This window comes from Ictidomys tridecemlineatus, chromosome 3 (assembly GCF_052094955.1).
Source record: "Ictidomys tridecemlineatus isolate mIctTri1 chromosome 3, mIctTri1.hap1, whole genome shotgun sequence".
NCBI classification, from domain to species: domain Eukaryota; kingdom Metazoa; phylum Chordata; class Mammalia; order Rodentia; family Sciuridae; genus Ictidomys; species Ictidomys tridecemlineatus.
In genome coordinates this window covers 204,632,067-204,650,108 of record NC_135479.1, presented here as the reverse complement: position 1 = coordinate 204,650,108, position 18,042 = coordinate 204,632,067, and positions in this window count along the sequence as shown.

Genomic DNA, 18,042 nt, shown 5'->3' with positions numbered 1-18,042 from the left:
GCCAAGCAGAGAAGATTCTGAGCATCAAGTCTGAGAGCAGGAAGGGCTGCCATGGGTAACGGCTCCAGCAACCTCAAGACCACAAAGCATTTTGTGCAATGGGTTTTGTGGGGGTGTTCATACAGAGAATTTAAGAAAAAAAAATGTTTCTGGTGTTAACTAGATTTGAGAAATGCTGGTTTCAATGATGTTATACAAATTTCTTTTCAGCAAGGGCTCCTTGGAGCTGTTCATGTGTTCTATGAATTTTCAAGGACAGAACAGGAGATGTGAGCTGCTTCCCAGTTATGAGATTAAGGAACCTCTTGTTCTTGAACTGAAGCCTGCAGCGCACCCTTGGAAAACCCTGATCCAGGTCATCTTTCCCTGCAGATGGGGCCAGCTTCACTGGCATGTGACCTGCCCTATAGCACAGGGCTCCACAGTCCCACACTTGGTTTAATACTATGCGGTTGCTATCTTGACTTTTTAGATACATTTTGAAGGAGGGGTTCCCCATTTTGATTTTGCACTGGGCTCTGCAAACTATGCAGCTGGCCTGCCTATGTGTGCTCCAGAGAAGGAAATGGAGGCCCAGAGAAGGGATGGGTCTGGATATAGCCATCTCCCTGTTCTTTCCTCCTTTTCCTCTTTGCATTTATCTTCCTCTCTCTGCCTCTGCTGTCTCTCCCACCACTGCTTCACTTCTACTCTGTCATTCCTTTTTCTCACTGAATCCTCGATTCTCCTTCTCATTCCTTTGTTACCCTCTTTCCTCCCACCTGTGGACGTGCATGCTTTTCTCTGGCCCAGTTTTATAAATCACTGGAGTAACGTTTCTCTATATTTCCTTTGTTCCATTTTGGGCTCCTGTTCATGGGAAGAGCCTGAACACTTTATGAAGTGTTCACAGAGCTGAGGAGGGTCAGCGATTCTGAACTGTGCTGGTGAGATCTGGCTGGCTGGAAGCTTGGCCCTGGGCATTGCTACACTCTCTAGCTGGTGTCTGGGTGTTCCAAGAGGGAAGCATAAAACATTTCAATGATAATTTAAGTGAATCTGAATGAGAGTTCTGAGACTAATACTTTCTTTTATGTAAAATTATTATTGGGAATTAATTTCTTACTGGGAATAAAATGTGGGTATCCTCTGTTCACGGTTAAAGGAAAGGTCAGCTTAGTGCCCCTTGTAAGGGTCCGGCGAAACGTCGGAGAAAGAGACCACAAGAGACCAGCTTCATGCAATGAGCAGGAGGGAGTTTATTGAAGAGGATCCTAATTCAGCGTGCTGAGGCCCAAGGCTCACTCAGGAAGGGAGAGCGGCCCAGAGCCCCGAGCAGAGGTTCAAGCAGAGCTTAAGTACACTTTTTGGGGGGGGGGGGGGCTTTGCATTCATCAGAACAAATCATCATGAGGCGCGGGAAAATTGAACAACAACTCTCATACAGGATTAGCACATTCATTGGCAGGAACAGGTCGGGCGGGGGTGATTGGTCACTCCTAGGGGGGGGGTGTTACACATTCAAACTGATTGGTTCGGGCCCTGTGACAAACTGCACAGGGCCCTAGGCTAAATGGCCAGTAGGGCGTTGTCTTAACTATCTTAGGAATTTCAGGTTCTGGGTGTAGCAGAGGAACTTTTTGATGCCCAGTCTTTTACATTTTAATTCAGGCTTTGTAGCTTAGAAACTTTACCCTTTCACCCTAATACATCAAATCAGAACTGAAGACAGACAACAGCCAAGATTGTCCTTGACATCCATCAGCTAATACTTTCTTCAGGGCTTGTGATCTAGAGAACAAGAGCTAGATTCAGACCAGCCGGGGTCATGAATCATATCTTATGCACTTGCCCTTCCACCTGAGTGACCTGCAGGATGGAGTGCACTCTGATTGTCTTGGTGTGGGTCAGGTGCCCACCTGTGGCATGGTACTGGTGCTGGTGCTGATGCTGGTGGTGTCAGTGACTGGCAGTGGTGGCAGCGACTCTAGTCAAATCCCTCAGAATGGGTTCTCCCTGAGAAACAGGGCTTCTAGTACAAGAAGAAGGGGAGGGAATATCTATGAGACAGACAGAAAATGGCAACACTTGGTGAGTATCCACGTTTGTCTTGTTCCCTGAAATCTCCCCTCCTCCCTCTCTCTCTCTGCATACTTGGCCCCTGGGCTCTTGTCTATCTCTAATCACCTCCCATTCCCCCTTTCCCAAGGCCAAGCCCCCAGGGAATGTTTAGAAGGCATTTTTTTTTTTTGACTCTGGAGAGGCTGATGGAACACTGCAGAGATTTCATAAAGAGGCAGAACTTTTATTGAAGTAAAAGGAATTGGCTCTCTTCTGGCTTCCTATTCCCATCGTTCTTATGGGAGATTCAATGCTGGTCAAAGCTTTTTAGTTGAAATAATCAGATAAAGAAATAAAAGGATCTGAGTATGTTTCATAGATCTGGAGAATGGCTGAGCCTCAGGAGAACCTGGGAGCAGTCAGTCAGGGACTTGGATGAGACACATCTGTAAGAGGGGTCCGGCGGAGCGTCGGAGGGAGAGACCACACAAGAGACTTACTCCATGCAATTGGCAAAAGGGGATTTATTGGGGATCCATTCCAGCGCGCTGGGGCCCCGTGCTCACTCAAGAAGGAAGAGCAGCCCGGAGCCCAGAGTAGAGGTCAAGCAGAGCTTAAGTACACTTTCTGGAGAGGGCGGTGGGCTTTGCATACATCAGAACAAATCATCATGAGGCGTGGGAAAATTGAACAACAACTCTGAGACGTGATTGGCACATTCATTGGCAGGAACAGGTCGGGCGGGGGTGATTGGTCATTCCTAAGCGGATTACACATTCAAACTGATTGGTTGGGCCCTGTGAGTACTGCACAGGGTCCTAGGCTAAATGGCCAGTAGGGCGTTGTTTTAACTATCTCAGGAATCTGGGTGTAACAGAGGAATTTAATAATACCTAATCTTTTACATTCAAGTTTTCCAGCTTAGAAACTTTACCCTTTCACATCCTCAGGACTGTCTCCTGTCCCTGAAGCTGTCTGTCCGTCTGCATGATTCTCCTGCCTCCCCTGGCTGGTGCTGTTGTCTGACTCTCTTGCCTGGTGTTATCATCCTGGACCCGTATTTAGACTACACAGCCTGAGGGTTTGGCTCAGGATTTTTTGAGGAAGATAGTATATTTTTAGTCCCTGACCAGTCAAGACTTTGACTCCTTAGATAGTCTCCATCAGGCAAGAATCTTTCCATCAGGGTCACCATGCAAATATGGTTGCCCAGGCCATGTGGGGAACAGGTCTTGGAGGAGAGAGTGTGGGGTGGCAGGCACCCCCAAATATGTCTTTGTGGATAGGTAGGGCAGCACATGGTTATCAATGAAAGCTCAGAGAAGTTCAGTGACTCACGCCGGGACTTGCAGCCTGCCAGAGGTGAAGGCTGTCCTTTAAGCCAGGCGCCCTGACGACTGCTCTCCTTCTACTTGTGGTGAAGAGAGGATGTCCAAAGCCCTCGGCAAGGATTAACTCTCTGGGGGAGCAGGCTGTGAGACAGGAGTTCAAGAAAGAAGTCAGCTCCTTGAGCCCATGGAAAGCCACTCAGAAGAGAAAAGCTACGGAAAACCCTTGGTTTCACTGTCATGGCCTTGGTGATCTCCAAGGAAGGAGTCTCAGGGGCTGCTCCAAACATGGCGGAGTGAGGGGGCAGGCTAAGGAAGGCTGGGAAAGAGGGAGAAATGGGTTATCAGAAACATCAAATGATGAAGGTTGGCCCGTGCTTTGGGGTCATGGACTGTGCTTTCGGTACATTAGAAGACATTCCAGAAAAGCCTATTGTCTAGGTGTTAAGTTACAAAGAATGGAAGGAAGTGCTTGACTTTCTGCCTACATAGACATGAAGTCCCAAGACTCTGGAGAAACTATTAAGCCGGTGTCTGTTATGGTTTGGACGTGAGGTGTCCCCCTCACCCTAAAGCTCCTGTGTTGGTGCAGGGAGGTTCCGAGGTGAGATGATTGGAGTAGGAAAGCTGATGTCTCTCTCCATCCTCCCTTGAATGGACTGACGGGCTGGTAACATAGGCAGGTGGAGCATGGCTGGAGGAACTGGGTCACTGGGGCAAACCCTGGCAGCCTTCATGTTCCCTGAAGCCCCCTCCCCTTGCTCTCTCTGCTTCCTGACCACCACAAGGTGAGCAGCTCCTCCACCATGCCCTTCCACCATGACCCTCATCTTGGGCCCAGAGCAATGCAGTCAGCCAACCTTGGACTGAACCTCTGGAACCGCGCGCCCCAACTTAAACTTTTCCTCCTCTAAGTTGTTCTTGTCAGGTATCTTAGTCACAGCGTGTTGGGAGCCGCTGTGGACTGGAGCTGTGTGCACACCTTTGAGTCCTGAGTAAAGAGGTGCTGAACCAATATGGCACCGATGGCAATGCAATTGGACCTCACCTCGGCTTGAATAAGAGGAGCAGCTCCAGGAGTGGGTGTCACCTGATGGGGTTGCATTACACCCACTTGTTTGTTGTAACCCCACCCTTTGCCCTTTTTTTGGATGGAATGTTCCATGGGTTAGCTCCTCCCATTGATAAAACCCAGGTTCCAGTGTTCTTCCTCTTTCTTGCCTGTCTTGCCCTCCTCGTGGGAGCTACGGGTGAGGAGCGGTCACTGAACCCAAAGAAAAAGGTATGTCTCTGTGTGTCATTATTTTGTGTCAGCTCAAATTCACTTGGAGTGACCCTGATCGATTTAGTTGTGTGAAGCTGCATCAGTGACAAAAATCTAACAAAGTTACTTGTGTTGAAAAAACACACTTGAGAGACAAAAGTTCAAACCAAGCCACCAGGTCTATTGGGTACCATCGTCATTCTAGGAAAAGCCATTTCTAAATCACAGGGAATCATTTCTCATTATATTAAATGGACTTTTCTTCTCCAAACTCTTCCCAATTAGGAACATCCTTGACTGCATATAATAAGACTATCTAACTAAAAACGGTTCGGAGTATATGCGTGTGTACGATATATAGTTCAGATAAATATATCTGTGCATGTGTATGTATGATATATATTTTTATACATGCACACATATACATACATATAGACGTGCATGTATTTCTTACCTCTCTCAGGAAAAAGTTGTGTGCAGGCATTTCTAGGGTTGGTCCTAACAATCAACTATATGTATCATCCAGGGTCCAGATTCTATTGTCCCTTCATTCTGGTTTTCACTTATACAACCGTCACCTCACAATTTCAAGATGGCTGCCACAGCTCCAGACAAAGAAGGAGAGTGGTACCAGTGGCTTAGCCCATTTGGTGTGGCTCTAACAGAATACTGGGAGCTTGGGAATGTGCTGGGAATGTGACTCTGGTGACTGTGGAGACCAACCTGCCTGGGGCTGGCCTCTGGCAGGCACCCCTAGCTGCAGCACAGCCTGATGGAGAAGGGGAAGGGGAGACAATTGTTCTCTAGGAGAGTGAGGGGAGTGCAGGGCTCACTCTCTAAGAACTCACTCTTGAGGTACTCAGTTCAGGCATGTGAGGGCAAGAATGCTCTCCTGGAGAAAAGAAAAGATAAGAAAAAGCATTAACTCCTCTCAAAAGTCCTAACATACCAGGTGCAGTGGCAAAACCTGTAATCCCAGCAGCTCGGGAGGCTGAGGCAGGAGGGTCGTGAGTTCAAAGCCAGCCTCAGCAACAGCGAGGTGCTAAGCAACTCAGTGAGACCCTGTTTCTAATTAAAATACAAAATAGGCTGGGGATGGGGCTTCATGGTCAAGTATCCTGATTTTAATCCTTGGTACACCTCCCCCCCCCGCCCTAAAAATAATTCCCAATATTTCTCAAATGTACACTTCCTGACACTACCTCATCACCTCTTGGGGACCACACCGCAGCCTGAGTTTTGGTAGAGACAAACCACATCCCAACCCTAGCAACCAGAAAGCTCTCTTCTGGCACTTGCCTCTTTCTTATCAGGGTTTTCAAAAACGATCGTATTCAGAAGCATCCTAGGAAATTTCCCCCAATTAGGAGATCGGGTCACTTAGCCAGCGGAGCTTCAAGGGAAGCTGGGGAAGTGACTTTCTGTCCCATTGGAATGTGATACCTGGGACAGACTTAGCCCCATCATGCTCCTCCCTGGTGGGTCCCCCTGGATCAGACACATCACCACCTGAGTAAACTTGTTCCATTAACATGGAAGGAAGAGGGGAGCCACCCAGTGTCTTTTATAACCACTGACCTGTACTGGGGGATACCACTTGAGTGGTGAGACAGACAACGTTGAAGGCTGTGCTCCACGACTGGTTTATGTGCCCCATCAAATTGACTCTGTTAAGCTTTGGAGTAAGTCATATTTCCACACACATCACCAGGGAGTGCATCAAAACTCCTACTGTGGCTTGACTTGAATCACCTGGGTTTGTAGCGACCCTGCTCTCTAGCAAAAAAGAGTGATTATTTTTAAATGACACTTCTTACGATTGGTTCGTATTAAAGACCTCAGTCCATAACAAACGTGCAATTACTCTGTGACATGTCACAAGTGTCTCCGAGGTTGGTTTCTTTGCAAAAGAAAGCGGTACTCACATCTGCCAGCACAGTTGCTCAGGGTTGTGCTGGACAAGGTGTGTAGCTGCGGGTTTGAGTTCTTTTCTCATTTTCAAGTTCATATTGACGATAGGTTATGTGTAATTGAGAGACTAGTTTATTTTGGGTGGGATAAAAGATTGCCTGACTTGATGACATTACAAAACGAAGGAGAGTTAACTTAGAAGTCGTGTTCAGATAACTGACGATGGCTGGCTAAGGAGGTGCTCCCCCATGGAGCTTGTGCCGTGGCGGATGACCTTGGCCTTGAAGAAGTTTAGTTTCCCTGTGGCCAGATCTTTTTTTTTTTTTCCCCAAGAGAAACTACAAATCTGGAATATGATGGGAAGCTTCCCAGCTTTTCTAATATTTGCCACAAAATATCAAGTCCGTGAAACCCAGAGGGCCAAACCAAAGCCGTTCTGTGGACCTGATTCAGAGTCAGCCTCATAGAAGCCCCTCCTTGAGAGGTGAGACCGGAGGTGACCAGGGGCAAATCTGAAAGTACAGATGCTCCTGGGACCTCTCTAAGTGAGCTCCCCTTTGCTGGAGGTCCGTGGCTGGCCTGTGGATCCTGACTCCTTCTTTGGGACTGCAGAATTTTCTCCCCCAGCTTCTCTCAGCCATTAGCTCTCTTTGAGAAAGTGGCCTCAACCCAAGACGCAGCCTTTCTCAGGGGTAAACTGCATCTAGTGAGGGCCCTGCCTCTGAAGGGCCAGCCCAGCTTTGGATCTCCCCAGGGGATGGTTGAGGCCTTTGTTGAGAATGTGCTGTGCCCACCTTCTCACTCTGTTCTTTCTGCTCCCCGCCTGTTATGCTTTGGATATAGTTTTTCATTTTGTTTTGTTTTATAGTGCTGGGGATTGAACCCAGAGTGCTCTACCACTGATCTAGAGCACTTTATTTTATTTTATTTTTTATTTTGAGACAGCATCTTGCTAAGTTGCTGAAGCTGGCCTCAAACTTGCAATTCTCCTGCCTCAGCCTCCCAGGTTGCTGGGATCACAGGTGTGAACCACTGCACCTGGCGGGTTTGGATATAGGCTGAGTGTGTCCCCCTGTTGTGGTTTAGTTATTAGGGCTCCCCTGAAACCTTACATGTGAGATGAGCAATGCAAGAAAGTTTGGAGATGAGTGATTGCACCCCAATCATTAATAACCTGATACAGATGAACTCGGTGGCAGAGTGTGGCTAGAGGAGGTGGGTCCCTGGGGCTGTATCTATGGGGTTTACATATCATCCTGGTGGGGTGCACACTCTCTGCTCCCTGATCATGTCCCTAGCCACTTTCCTCCGTTGCACTCTTCCACCGTGTTTTCTGCCTCATCTCAGGCCCTGAGGAATGGAGTCAGCCATCTATAGACTGAGACCCCTAAAGCCATGAGCCCTAAAGGAAACTTTTTTCCCTCTAATTGTTATTGTCGGGTCTTTTAGTCATAGCAGTGAAGGAGCTGACTAACCCTCTCTGTCCCCTGGCCCCCCCACCAAAGTTCCATGTGTGGAAGCTTGGTCCCCAGTGTGGTGATGTTGAGAGGCGGTGGACGCTTTAAGAGGTGGGGTCTGGCACAGGATGCTTAGGTCACTGTGGGTGCTGCCCCTGGAAAGGATCAGTGGAGTTCTCGTGGACCCCTGGTTAGTGCTCACAAAAGTGGGTTATTATAAAGCATGGCCATCCCATGCCCTTGGCCCTTCTATTTCCCTTTCTCTGCCAAGTTGTGATGTGGCCAGGGGGCCCTTACCAGAAACTGAAGCCACCCTGGATCTTGATCTTTAGCCTCCATAACTGTGAGCTAAATTTATCTCTTTTCTTTATATAATACCTAGCCGCAGGTATTTTATCACAGCAACAGAAAATGGGCTAATATACCTCCCCTTATCTTTCCCACATACTAATCTTTGCCTCAGCTTCTGCCTCCCCTGGATTTTGATCTGTAGACACTTGGCTTCTCTCTCTACCTCCTTTCTATGTCCAACTAAGACTATTTTAATGAGCAAGGCCAACTTTGTAGCAATATTTGATGGGATATTTTCCTAATCACATCAAAGATTTTCTTCAAGAGGTATAATTTGAAAAGGTAAAATGAGCTTTACACACACCTATTAAAAACACACATGTAGAGGCGAGGGGTGTAGCTCAGCAGCAGAGCTCTCGTCTAGCATGTGCAATGCCCTGGGTTTGATCCTTAGCATCACACACTCACACACACACACACACACACACACACACACACACACACACAGTACCTGTTAGTCCTGTTTGTATACATTTTCTCTCAGGATTAGAGCCAGTGTTTATTACATGAAACAACTTTCTTTAATAATAGAGATTATTTTGTCCTTGTCCTTTATTATCTGGTTATTAAAAATGAGTTATACAGTGGCTGAGTGCTTGCCTAGCATGTGTGAGGCACTGGGTTCGATCCTTAGCACTGCATAAAAATAAACAAACAAAAGCATGCTGTCCATGCACAACAACAAAACAAACAAACAAGTTATGATAATGTCCGGGATCTTCATATCTAGTCAGGAATTATCTTGGAGTACTGAATAAGGAAAAAAAAAAAAAAGGTTACCAGTCTTATGATTTTCCACCACCTGGCCCAGGAAATTTCACAGAAGTAAATACAGAAAAAATACTCAAGTAATGGTGGTTCACTGTTTTCTTTTTTTGTTTGTTTGTTTTCTCAGTTACTAGTTCATGTGTTAGAAAATTGGGGTTTGACTGATCAAAGAAAGTCATTTGCAGTAACAAGGCCTGGAACGTGGCTTCTCACATACCACAAGTTTTGAGAGGATAAAAGCAACACTTGTTTCAGTGGGAAAAGAAGAAAAAAAATTTAACTTACAGGCTGAAAGTAATGAATAATGCAGCTATTGAAGGGCACCTATAGGCGGGAGCTGAGTCAGAGACTTGGGGAAAACAGGGAGAAAGTTTCCTTTCCCAAGCTCAGGAAGTCCGTCCCCCACCTGGATGCCTTGGGCCCAGTGCGCCTGCACCCTCCCCTGGGCCCTGTCGCTTGCTCCCTGTCTCTTTAGACAAGAAAAAGAGCACACAAATTTACTAATGTGCAAACAGGCATGGATGCCATACGTGAAATATGAGATGCTCTGCTCTTTGGATACTTAAGCTACATAATTATTGTTACCTTTCCTCGTAGGCTTTTTAAAGAAATGCTTAGAAATCCCAATCGTGCATTTTTCCCCCCTCTCCTTTGTGAAAAGAAAGAGAAGAAACACTTCTGAGGAGAAAGGACGCTTTCCCGTGACCCTCTGCTAACTGACCAAAGAGCTCAATGCAACTCAATGGGCAGTTCCTCCACCAAGAAGACTGACAGAGACACGGTGGGAAAGAGGCATCCGCGCAGTTGGACGTGGTGTGTCTGTTCTTTGCACTGTAGACGACATGGTGGGTGGTGGGCACTTATTATGGGCTGAACCGTGTACCTCAAAATTCATATGCTAGACTCTGATCCCCAGTACCTCAGAACATGGCTGTACTCAGAGACAGGCCTTGAAGAGGCGATGAAGAGAAAATAAGACAATTGGGGTGGGCCCAAAGTCAATCTGATGGCTTTTTGTAGGAAAACAGAGTGCGGCCAGGCGTGGGAGCACAGGTTTGTAATCCCGCAGACTTGGGAGGCTGAGGCAGGAGAATTGCAAGTGCGAGGCCAGTCTTGGCAATCTAGCAAGACCCTGTCTCAAAATAAACCATAAAAAACGGGCTGCAGATGCAGCTATGTGGTAGAGTGCTTCTGAGTTCAATCCCCTGTACCCATCGATCAGTCAATCAGACACACAGAGAGATACCAGACCCCGTTAGGATCAGTGAGAAGGCCACTGTCTGCCAGCCACAAAGAGGGACCTTAGGAGAAACATGTGCTGAAGCCCTCATCTTGGACTTCCAGCCTCCCAAACAGTGAGGGCTTAACATTTTGTCATTTAAGCTGTCTAGACTGTGGTATTTAGCAAAACAATATAGTCACACTTGAATTTGGATAAACCATGAGGATATTGCCGCTGGGATTTTTTTTTTTCCCCCTGTGGTGGTCTTGGGGATCTCTGGAGGGGGATGTCCTTGCACATGCTCAGTACGTACTCTACCACTGAGCCCCACCCCCTGGCCTGCTGTTGGGATTTTGAAGAACTTCTGTTGTGCAAGGCTGAGGGGCCCCCTGACACGGGGGCCTGTGCTCAGCCTTTCCTTCCTGGCCTGGCTGTTGCAATTCTTGCTTTCCTGTTTGCTGGTCTCTGCTACCACCACTGGGCATGGCTGATACCGGGTCTGCTCTGTCTTTGCATCTTCCCCTTTCCTCCTGCCCCAGCATGTTAGGCTGCACAGTGCAGGCAGGGTTAAATGTTAAACAGAGCAGCTCTCTAATCAGTGCATGTTCCTTACAGTGTCAGTCAGCTTTTCACCATTATGACAAATGCCTGAGTGAATGAACGGGAAAAGATTAATGCTGGCTTACAGTTTTGGAAGGTCCTGATCGGCTGGTCCCGTTGCTTTTGGGGCCTGTGGCAAGACAACACACCTTGGTGGGAGCATGTGGTGGACATAACTGCTCAGCTCAAGGCTGGGAAGCAAAAAGGGAGGAAGACAGGACCAGGCTTTCACTCCCCGCTTCCAAGGCATGGTCCCAATTACCTAAATACCTCCCACGAGGCCCCGCCTCTTAAAGGAGTCACCAACTCCTGCGGCACCTCACCTCCGTGGAGTCCAAGCCTTCAACATATGGGCCTTAGAGGAACATTTAAGATCCAAACTCTAGCACTTAAGGAAAAGCGCAGAAGATGACTATCCTGCCCTCTGGGAAGAAAGGAAGGTTGGATCAGGAGAAGAAATGAGCCTGGCTTATTGTTGAAAAAGACAAAGAATGACAAACACTGGCAAGGACATAGAGAAAGGGACACTGCTAATCACTGTTAGTGGGAACGTAGTTAGTGGGAACGTAGTAGTTGGAAAACAGCACAGATGTTCCTCGGACAACTAAAGACACATCTCCTCCACCAGCTATCATCCAGCTCTCCCACTTGTGGGATAGATTCCAAGGAAATGAAATCAGCATTCCAAAGGGATATACCTGCACTCCCATGTTTACTGTGGCACTATTCACAGTAACTAAGATGCACAACTATCAACCGACGAACAGGCTATGGAAACATGACGTGTTACACGGTGGAATATTATTCAGCCCAAACTAAGGGACAAAAATCATATCATATACAGCAATATGGATGGAACCAGGGAACATTATGTTAAGTGAAATAAGTCAGGTCCAAATACTGCATGTTCTCATGTACATGTGGAAGCTAAAAACACTGATTCCATAGAAGCTGTGAGTGCAGTAGTGGTTACTAGAGGCTGGGAAGGGTGGAGAGGAGAAGATGGTTACCAGGTAAAGGGGTCAGAGGAGTAGGAAGAATAATCTCCAACGTTCTGTAGCAAAGTAAGAAAACCATGTTTGATAAGAGCTCTACATTTCAAAACGGCTAGCAGAATTTTGAATGTTTTTGACACGAAGAAATGATAATTTTGATGTCATTAGATATTTTATACATTAAAATATCACAGTGTATCTCATACACATGTATAATATTGTATCAATTAAAGATTTAAAAAATAAATTAAAGAAAAAAGAAACCAGGTAGGCCTTCTTCCTGAGAATCTTGCATACGCTCTACCACACATTTTGTTTATCTAAACTGGATGGATCTACCTCTTGGTAGGTCGTGGGCTGTGCAGTGGGAACATGATGATGGAGTCAAGGGCATCACTGAGGAGCTATCTCACAGCAGTTAGAGTGTTCCAGGCCCCTCGAACACAGTCGTCGTAAGCATCACAGGCTGTGCCATGTGCCAGTCTGAACATGAGGGGACAGATCTGTTAGGTAGGAGTTCAGGGACACCAAGATGGCAGAGGCAGGTGTAAGAAAGATGTTGCTGGAGGACAAGATAGGGGGCCAAGTCATGCACCTGTTCATGGTTCGTCCATTACCTTGGCCATTCCTGCCCTGGAGGACTGCTCACAGTGACAACTCAGATTATGACCCATGTGGGTAAAGATGGGCAGTACTTAACCAGGTATCACAAGGTGACCAATGGGAACACGTGGGGTGAGGTCTTCAGCCAGGTCCGTGTAGGGAAAAGAACGCCCCACAGCTCAGCATGTCAGACATTAGCTTCCAGACATTGGGGTCTTGGGCCTCTTTCTTACTGGACTTTACCTTGGGGAGTGCTACTCTCACCTTCACCTTCAATGACTCTGTACTTGGCCTGTTGTGTGTGTCTTGATGGATTCTTTATTTTGGACCTGGAGTGGACATCCCAGCAATCACAGATTCAGTCTGGGAGGCTGGGGGAGAAGGGCTAGAGAACAACCAATTGGAGATCCAGTCTTGGAGAATGAGTCTGGGCAAGTTATTCCATCTTTTCAAATTTAAGTGGATGGTACAGAGCATGTTGGATATATTGATATTTCTGATGTGATTGTTACATGAAAAGCTGGATTAGCCACCGCACCTGTAACTGCTTCTCATGTGATAGGTGATGGGTAGCCAGACAGGAAAAGGAGAGCTCTCCAGAGGGGACAGTCTTGTTGGCCTTGAAAGAGGAGTGGGGTCACCCTGGGTAGAGAACTGGGAGACATAATCCAGGGCTTTTTGGGGACAGACAGAAAGGTAGGATGGGTCCACGACAGACAGATGGAGTGGTCTTGATCATATATCTAGGGAAGTGACCTTTCAGAGTGGGTGGGGTAGACAGTGGAGGCAGAGGCCCAGCCTGGAAGCCACTGTGTTCCTGGAAGATGGGGTGCAGGAAGGGGTGCAGCAGGGGTGGGTTCCAGAGCCATTTTGAAGGTGGATCCAGATCCATCTTGGGCTTTGGCTGAAAGGGGAATTTAAGTCCAAGCTGCCTCCCGTTTCCCTAATCTCCTCAGATGGTAAGGCCAGGAATTACCTGGGGAAGAAAGAGACCAGGAGGACTGGTTTATTCTTATTTGGGGAATGTGTAAATAGGAGAAGATCATGGAAATATGAGTTCAGAAGACTTTTGAGTCTCCATGGAAACATCTGAAGATGCTTAGAAAACCTTTTAAAAGTGAAAGTGAGTCTAGAATTTTTTTAGAAGAATCAGGGGCCCACATTCTCTCTAAGATGGGCCAAATCCTGTTCCAAGCTCTTCACTGTATCAACCTGTTCAATCCTCCTAACATCCTCATGAGAAGAACACTATTGTAAGCCTAATTTTACAGATGAGGGCCATGAAGCACAGAGAGGTTAAGTCACTCGCCCAAGGTCACACAGTTGGTAAAAGACCAAGGGCTTGGCTCAGGGTAGTCTCTGCAGAGACACAGCCAATTTCCTTTCCTTTCCTCCTCTCTAGGCAGTTTGTGCACAGGGGCAATAACTCCATACGAACAGAAAGAAAATGGGGCTGTCACCCTATTCCAGAAAGAGAAGCTGATTACTCTGGCTTCATTGCACCAATTTGTCTTTCTGGGGAGAGCCTGTCCAAGCTTAGTGAGTGTCATGCTGAGGCAGCATGGCCACATTCCAGTCTGTCCCACGCTATTGTTTTGGACGGGAGAGAGAGGACACTTGTATAGAGTAAATAATAATAATCATGTGGCATGAAGCAGGTGGAGCGGCAGGCACATGTGCTGGCATGTTCCCTGTGCCCTGCCCTGCCCAGGTGGGAAAGAGGAAGCCCGGTCTTGCTGTCACCTTGCTCAGTCAGCAGGAGCAATGAACCCTCTGTCCTCTGCAAGGGCAGAGAATCCCACTGGGCCAAGATCCAAAGGATCATCTCCAAAACCCCTCCCCGTCCCTCAGAGTCACAGTGTGTTACAAGAGGAGTGCTTGTTGTATAGATAAATTAATAACCAGGCTGGAGGGAGCAGGGGCAGAGAAAATCGAATCACATCGGTTTGCTTTTGGAGACCCCTGGATACATTCCCGGTAATTGTTTTTGATTCTCTGCTCTTTTCTTTTAACATACACGTGGAAGATTTTTTTTTTTTTTTTTTGGTGGGGGGTTGTTTGTTTGTCCTTTGCCTTGAAGTTTCTGAAATATTCCACAGCGCGGTCCTTGCCAATTCTGCAGAAGTGTTGCTTGTGCTCAGGGCCTGTTCGCAGCCAAGTGGGAGAGATTCTCCACAAACTGCCACTCCAGGGAAAACACAGAAAATAAAATGCAATAAAGCAAATTACAAAGAGATGGCACGGGATGCTACTTGAGGCTAAAGTGGCCTGATTGCCTGCCCCGCCTCTCTGACCTTGACTCTACTGGAATTCATTGGATACACCAGTTTGCCTAATCAGCCTTCTCTGGTCTTTTCTCCATAACTGAAGGCTCAGAAAATTTCTTGGCCTCTTCGTTCCTTTCTTGGGTCCTCTTTCACTCACTTTCAATGTCTGGCCCCAGGTTAAGAAAGCCTTGGCTTAGACTCATTCTATTACCAAGCATTCATTTATTTTATTACGTTAATTAATTTATTTTTGGTGCTGGGGACAGCGCCCAGAGCCCAAGGCGTAGCACTCTGCCACTGAGCAACACCCCCAGTCTGTAGGCCTGTATTTTTAATATGGTTATTCTTCCAAGTGGTTTTGCAGTTTCAAAGAGAGGCTGAGGTGCTTCTCAGCTTTGATGTGCAGACGAATCAAATGTAGGTTCGGATCCAAGGTGGCTGGATGGGACCTGAGACCAGAAATGTGTCTGCTGGTCCACAGACCACGTGTGGAGTGGCAAGGCTGAAGAGCAGGGCTTCCAGGTTCTGGGGTAAACCACAGGGATAGGCTAGTCTTCCCCAGGGAAACAAAAGACTTATTATGAGGAACTGGCTCAGAGGACCGTAGAGGATGAAAAGTCCCAAGATCTGTGGTCAACAAGCTGGTGACCAGAGGAGCTCATGGTGAGTTCCAGTGCCAGTTGGGAGGCCCCAGAACCAGCAGAATTGATGGGGTAAGTACCAGTCTGAAAGCTGGCGAGCTCAAGACTCAAGAAGAGAGGATGCTGCAGTTCAAGGTGGAAGGCAGGGAAAGAAAGAAGACTTCCCAGCTCCATGACCTGTGGCAGCAGGAGTTTCCTGTTCCTCACAGGACTGAGCTTTTTTTTGGTTTGTTTCATGATGGAATAAGGCCTACCCCAAAGAGGGAGGGCAAACTGTAGTTCATTCAGTCTACCAGTGCAAATATCCACTTACCCAGACCACACAGATGCATCCAGAATAATGTTTGACCAATGTCTGGCCACTCTATGGCCCGGCCAAGCTGACACATAGAGTGAACCATTACTGGACAGGAAAGATTGTACTTCTCTTGAGTCTCCATAGCCCCTGGGTTGTCTTCTTGTCTTGCTTGTCTTCTTAGAATTCTCTAGTGAAAAGATTGCCATGTGTCCCCCCATGAGCTAAATATCCACTGCTGCACTGGATCTCCAAACATTCAAGGGCATGTCTCAATGTAATTCCTGGGTTTGCCTCAATTCTGGCATAGAAAGAACAAGCAATAATTTATGTTGACCCTCTTAATGTACATACATTGAGTGCTGTCTCAATATATTGAGATGAAACATAAAAAATTTCATATTTTATGAAATACATGATAATTGTGTGAAAGTACAAACTTGATGTCAGGAAAGCCAAGGGCAAGGTAGATAGTTGGACTGGAAAGGATGCGGGCAGGAGAGGCCACATCATTTGTGGGGCCCAGGCAAAGATGAAAATGCAGGTCCTTTTGTTCAAAAGTTAAGATTTCCAGCTCGGTAACAGTGGCACATGCCGGGAATCCTAGCTGTGCTTGGGAAGCTGAGGCAGGAAGATCACAAGTTCGGGTTAAGCCTTGGCAACTTGGGGAGACTCTGTCTCAAAATGAAAAATAACAAGAGCTGGGGAGGTACCTCTGTGGTAGTGCACCCCGGCTTCAATCCCCAGTACTGCAAGAAATAAAAAAAAAAAAAAATTAAAAAGATTTTTTTCAAGGCATAGCAGAGCATTCAACCAAGCATGTGGCCCTTCTGAGCTTGCAACCCTACAGGACCACACAGGTACACACACCCATGGCCTGGTCCTGGGTATAGGGGAAGGAGAAGGAAAGCACACAGAACCGGAATCAATCTGGCAGAAGGAAAGGAGGGAGATAGCTTAGCAGCCAGGTAGATTCAAAGGTCCTCATGGAACTGCTGGGGTACTGATGGGTGCCTTTTTCATAGAAAAAAATTAAAAAGCATACCACCCACTTCAACATCCATCGTGTTTGGTATTCCACAGATAATTACAAGCTTAAGCACTTTGCTAGTCACAAATCTGACCACAGAGGTGTCTAGTGTAAGTCCTCTCTGGTGGTGGTGGCAGACCAAGGGGGATGCTTTGTGGAAACACCGAAGCCAGGTCAGATTTTGAAGGCGTCTCCTGGTTGTTTCTCAGCATAAAGAGTAAAGCTCTAGAGAGGTGTACCTCGGAGCACAGCCATCCTGGGTATGGCTGCCTTGGATCCACCTTCTGTAAACTGTCTGGGGCACTGGCAGGGCAGGGCAAGCTGCTCAGCTCCTGGCAGCCAGGAAGCACAGAAAGAGTGTAACAGGGAGGCTCCAGGGACAGATGGAGGCTCCAAAGTCATGCAGCAGTGACCTACTTCCTCCAGCCATGCCCCACCTGACTGCCTACAATGGCTACTGGGTAGTCCATTCAAATTACTAATCCATCTCATGGATTAATCCACCAGGGAGTTCAGAGCCCTCATGATGCAACATTCTTATCTCTGCACACTGCTGCTACTCTACACATGGGCTTTTGAGGGGCCATTACAGATCCAAATCATAATAACGATTAAGTGTCAAATTTCTTAGGTAGAGTGCAGGATGTGAAACTTCACTCATTCCTTAAGTATTCAGTGAGTGCTTACTATGTGCCAGGATGGCCCCAGACACTTACATAGAGAAGAGAATCAAAGTGTCAGTCCTTAGGGAGCATCCGCCAGCAAGGTCCCTGAGCTCAGGAACAAAGGTGAGGCAGGGCTGCCTAGTGTGGCCTCATCTTCTCGGTGTCATCATACTGGGAAAACCATTCGTTGTGACTTAGCTGTGACTGCATTTAGTAACCTTCTAGTAAGTGGTGGGGAAGGGAATGTTGACCCGTAATTGAAGTTGGGGGTCATGCCCTGGAAATGTAATTTCTGCTTGTTCACCTGACCTAAATCCTTAATTCCACCTTCAACTACTAAATTTTTCCTTTCCACCAAGTCTATGACATCTAGAGAGATCTAGATGTCAACAGTGCCCTTGGGAGACAAGATGGCAGACTACTCTGCCAGATGGCATTTGTCTGTGTTTTAATCAAAATGCCCCATTCTCTCGCCTGGGTGAGGCAGCAACATACTGTTGGGGTCAGAGATAAGAAACAGCAGAGCCTTTGGCTTTTCAGGTTTCAGAGGTCAAAAAAAAAAAAAAAAAAAAAAAAAAGGTACCCAGAGGCTGCATCAGTTTAAT